This window comes from Cupressus sempervirens, chromosome 6 (assembly GCF_028749045.1).
Source record: "Cupressus sempervirens isolate cs-2001-9-10 chromosome 6, ASM2874904v1, whole genome shotgun sequence".
Lineage (NCBI taxonomy): Eukaryota > Viridiplantae > Streptophyta > Pinopsida > Cupressales > Cupressaceae > Cupressus > Cupressus sempervirens.
Window position 1 is genome coordinate 430,248,706 of NC_143123.1, and position 6,000 is coordinate 430,254,705.

Consider the following 6,000-nt stretch of genomic DNA (forward strand, 5'->3'; position numbering starts at 1 on the left):
TGACGATCTGGACTTAATCTCTGAGCCATTTGACTTGTCAACTTTGCAACATAGATGTACAGATTGAATATAAGCTATTAATTGGATTTCAAAGAGAGTCATAACACCTTTGACTAGGTTCTTTCACCGTTATTAAGCAAATTGAGCATATCTAAAAGCTTCTACTACCTCCTTTGTATTTGATCAAAAAATCTACCTTCATGGGTCAAAACCCACTAAGGAGAAGGCAGATTAGAAATTCAAGTAAGGGTTACAATATGAAGATTGGAAATTTGAATCTCATCTTCAAAGAAATGCATTATGTTGTGAGTGAGTAAAATATGATCTTTATCAAGTTAGGTACTAAACTTATCCATTAAAAGACATGAATCTAGGATAACCCACCCAGTTCACTAGAATAGAAGGCAAATGAGGGAAAAGTCAATAAAGACCTCCTAGCCTTAAGAAAACTAGACCTAGACTCATCATAAGATAATCAGAAGAATACCACTTTTAACATGACATCTAAGATTTATTTGTTTAAATCATGTAGAGAACAAAAGTAGGGGCAACACGTTTTAAAATGACACTTTTAGACCACTTTGCACTCCACGAGTTCTACTGAGAGCTCCCTAAATGCAAGAAAGTTGAAAGGTTAGCTTTAAGCTCTTCACTCACCTACACAAGTTCACCAAAAAAATTGACAAATTTTGACATACATATTAGGAACTACAGGTGCACGAAGTTAGCTTGGGTGGCTACTGAGTTGTTTCCCCTAGGAGAAAGGATTGAATAGTTGTCTTGTGTCTAATAACCATTCACTCCTTACTATCCAACCTTTCAATCAACTTTTTTCAGTATATAATATAAGCTTTTTTAAAGTTAAGTATACAATATTCAAATACACTAACACACCTTCACTTGTGAATGTGTAGTTGATCAATAAATGTGGTCAACTATATATGTGTGTTTGTTTCTAACATAGGATAAGTTGTTTTAAACTATCCAATTATATAATTTCTATATTTTTTCCATATTTACAATACCCATCCAAGTGCATACGCAAGACTCATTACAAAGTATATATAGGCATCTTTATGCACAATTATTGGTTCCTAATCTTTAATGAAATCAAGCTCCTATCAACTTGATGGGTAGTGAAATGCACATTCTCTCACATCCAAATGGGTTAACTCTACCTATATCAAGCATTGAATTTCTTTTTAGGCATTCAAGACATTTTCAACATTATCATGAAGCTACAAATGAATCATTAGGATGACATAGAGATTCGCTTGTACTCTTCGTATCTAGGGTTGGGTATGGTTTCTTGTTATTATCTGATCTATGTGTTGGTGCTTCATATCTACTTGCTATTATTTCATATATATGATTATTTTCATGCATTGATTTTGTTTTCATGCTAGGGTTTCACTCTATCACACATAATGTAGATCTAGGCACTAATGCATTTAGCTAATAACAATATAGACATACTTTATATTCACAAGCACTGCACATTATTGTTATTATAATGGCTATCTATGGAGGTGAGAATTACATAAATGACCAAGGTGAACCCATATATAGTTACACATACATAAATTCTTAGATTTGTAGGTGTAGACAGTCTAAAATACAATTGTAAATCCAAAGAGCTCTTCTTGATATAGAGACATTGCAACCTTGATCTTTTGAGCAAAAAAGTCCAAGAATAAGTCAACTTTCTAGGAACAAGTCACCTTCCCAACTTGTCCTTCGCAAGTTTCAATGAAATTTTAGGTACAAGGAGTTTCAAGTCCCAATTTTCTAGATCCAGAGTTACAATAGGTTCTAAAGGTCCGACAATCAGGAAATTTGTATCCATAGTATGATTCTTTCTCTTGTATTTTTTGGTGCACTTGTTCTCACTCCCTCTCTCGTGTACTCTACTCTATTAGATCATACTTCATTTCCAATCCATTACAACACAAAGGAATCCTCAAAAAACCCTATGTTGTGTAGATATCATAGTGGTACCCTTACTATATAGCAACATTTACTTTGTTGTTTCAATGTTTCTATGAGATGAAGATGTGGATGCCCTTATGCTTGTGATGGGTAATTGTTTGGACTATTCACGTGGGAAGGTTTTAAATTTTGTTGTGTTTATAGTGACTTTGAACTTTGTCGTTGCTTTTATACACTCTATTGTTTGGAGGAGTTTCCTTGCAAACTCTCTTGAATGAACTTTGCTTTTGCGCACTTTTCTATGCATACATGATGCAATTTTTTTTAAGATGGATCGTTTGATGGGTCATTCATTTGGCATGTTAAAGGTATAGACCATGTTGCTGATAATATAGAATTAGACAAAAGATGTGTTTATGCATTGAGTTTGTTTTGGTCTTGATTTATAGAGTTCTTTATCATTTTTGGTCCCTTGCCCATGCTTGGTGTTATCAATGGTTCGTAAGAGGTTTTAGGTTTTTTGCAATTGAAGGATGCCCAATTTGTTGATTCAAAAGAGTTTATTTCTTGTTTTATCCTTTTTGTATCCATGATAATGATGTGGTAGTGTTTGTGAGGAGTCTTCTCCTTACGAGTAGTGAGCTTCTTGGCTCTGATTTTGACCTTGATCGCAACAATGCTTGAATAGTTTTTGGCTTCCTCTTTGACGATTATCTCCATGGACATCATTGTCATGTTGATTTTGGGAATATAGGCTCTATTCTTAGGGAGTGTTGTGTGCATCTCTGTTATCTAATTGTGGTCTAAGCCTCTAGTGATTTGCCTAGGAAATCAATCTTTAGGCCACTTAATATTTTCTATGGGTTGAGATTATAGTTGGGCTCCTTGTCTTCCTAGAAAATAAAATGTGTAAGGTATTGGTAAGAGGACAGGAATATTCCCTACTTCATTTTATGGAGTAGTTTGTTTATCTGGTGGCAATTTCTTGTCTTGGACCCTTGTTAGGTGGATTTTTTTTAGCATGGTGGGTTAGTCATTTTAGTGCCATGGGGACGATGTGTTTTGTGTGTCAATTTCATTTGGGGTTATGTGGTGGAAGGGCTAGAGGTGTTCCCCCTAAGGTTTGAGCCCTCCAAAGACAAGATCAAGCATTGCAAGAGGAGATTTATAGAGGGATAAATCTTGTTGTAAGGGATGAAAGTGAGAATGAAAATGAAGAAGAAGGAAATGTTTTGCAGCAGGGTGATGAAGAAGGAAAAGTCCTAAACCTAGAGTAGGAAAAGTTTTTTAGGTTCATTGTCTGGCTTGGTAAAAGACCTGAATTTGAGGTCTAGGAAATCTGAACCTGGATGAGTTGATAGTCTAGATCAATGAGGTGGAGGAATATTTTGAGTATAAGGATATTGAGGACCCTGATAGGATTAAGTTTGTGAAGACCCTATTGAAGGGCCATGCCAAAATTTGGTGGCGAGAGATTGAACTATAGAGGAATAGAAGATGGAAGGAGATGTTAGAATGCTTTTAGAATAATTGAGGAGGGGAGGGGTGGGGGGGGGGGGGGGGGGGTGGTGTGGGGGTGGGGGGTGAATTAGTTATCCTTCCAAATAAACTTTTAACCACTTTTAACAACTTAGATTTATTCATTAGTCCACTCATTCTCTATATTAGCTTAACAATAACATAAATTTGCAATCCATTGTCCCAATAGTAACCTACTTGTAGAATGTAAAGAAATAATAAATAAAACACATCAAATAAAATTCACACAAGTATGATACCAAAATTTAACATGGAAACCCAATTTGGGAAAAAATACCAGTAACATGCTACTAACTTTTCACTCTTATGAAGAAAGCTCGATTAATAGCCAACCCTGTTAAAGGTTACAATACACACTATTAGGTGTGATACTATTAAAGGATTTAATCACCCTTTTAGGAGTGGCCTAGTTAAAGGGCTTAAGAACATCCCATTAAAATGTCACCTTGATTAAAGGATTTACAAAAGATTATCAGGTCAACCTTGATTAAAGGATTTTAACTGATACAATGATTAGAAAGTAACAAGTTGATATGATAAATACAACTCACTTGGAAATACAGATCACAATGTAGCTCATCTTCTGATCTAGTGATTGGCCCTCATTAATAGCTTCATCACTTATTGAGTTGGAAACCCTTCAAGCAATCACACTTCACCTCTGCTCAGCTCTTCATAGCCTTTTGCTCAAGTTCACCATTCAACAGAATTAACAGTTGCTTAACCTCTCTAGGTTAGCTTTGTGCCTCCTTAAATAGGTAGCTTTGATCTTTTGCCACTTAAACATCATCGTTGATCTTAGGGTTAGGTTAGATTTATCAAATACTTTCATCATTTCATTTCCTCCTTCTCCTTCCAAATACTCCTCAAAACTTCTCTTTAAATTATGTCTAGGAGTGCACAAACATGATTTATTATGCATTAAATGCTTCAATTCTTCTATACTTTTCCTTCACACACTTTGAATAATCCAAAAATTAAACTGTGTTGGCTGGGGATCTGAATTCCTTCACAAAATTATCAAATGCTAACACTTGGTCAATATTGTGTTCTTCAACCTTAGTCATCATTAGACAATTCAGTCAATACTAATTGTCTTTCTCGGTATACTTTGTCTTTGCTTAGTCTGAATTTTTTGATAATCAATCTTTACTAATGCTATATATATATATAGCAACTTCTACTATCACTCAATCAACACTAGCACAACTCAAATTCAACTATAAGTTCCTTTATCTTCTTCTTTGTTGTTCGGTTTAGCCTATGAATTTGGTCTTCCATTGATCATCTCTACTAAGCTTCAATTTAACTATCTTCTCCACTTAGTGTAATGATTAAAGAACATATTATCTTGTCAATGTGCCAACTAACCAAGTGGCCATTGTAGTTCCACGTAACTCAACCTTTCCATTAGGTCTTCTTGTTATCTCTTCTTTTTTAATCTGCTTCATCAATCAAATGATATGACATTCTACTTAGGTAGAAATTGTCTCACCAGTAAGGTTTGACATCAATGACAACATAAAAATTGTTCCAATAGTAGTTTCCAATGAAAGATCACAAGGTGGCATTACATGGTGGACAAATTGAATAAGAAATTCATTCATGTGACAATGAGCTTGATTTGTTCAAGAAAATATAAGAATTAAAGTAAGTGGGGAAATCTATCCAAGAATATACAGAGGAGTTTTATTGAGTCCTTATTAGGATAGGACATGCAGAAGCTAACAAGGAGAAGGTCACCCATTACCTTCTAGCATTTAAAAGGAGCTAATTCTAGTTAGAATGACAAGCATTGAAGAGACATACTAGTTCGCCTTGCGAGTTGAGGAGGAGCTAAATAAAAAGTTTGATGGAAAACAAAGAGGGCAAGGTCAAGGAAGAAGGGGTGGTGGTAGATCTTTTGGTAGCCAAAATAAGGATTAGAAGAAAAGTGAAGATGTGGTTACTAGCTAAAACTAGAGGAATGAGGGTTTCAACTAGCCTTGTGATCAAAATTTTGGAGAACAAAGAGGAAGGGGTAGAGGAAGAGGAAAAGGGTCAGGACAAGGAGGCTTCTACGGTACATGTTTTCACTATGGAGAAGAAGGCCATTGAATCTATGATTGCCCTCAACAACAAGGAAGGGGGGGAGTCGAAGGTCCAGCAAGGGCTGCACATGTGGATGATGATGCCAAATCATCACATTCAAAGGATGTAGAAAGAGGAGAGGTCATCATTAATAAAAAAGGTCTTGTTGAGTGGTGAGAGTGAATTTGGATAAAGGAGGAGTCTATTTCATACTAGGTGCAAGTGTGGGGATAAATGTTGTGATGTGATAATTGATGGTGGGAGCATTGAAAACTTGGTGTTAGAGGAGATGGTCGCAAATTTTTTAATTCAAGAGGGAGAAGCATCCCCACCCTTATTGGATTGCTAGGCTGTAGGATGATCATAAGGTCTTGGTTAGCGAACAGTATTTGGTGAAGTTCAAGATTGGGAGTTACCATGATGAGGTACTCTATGACATCATAATGATGGATTTATTTTGTT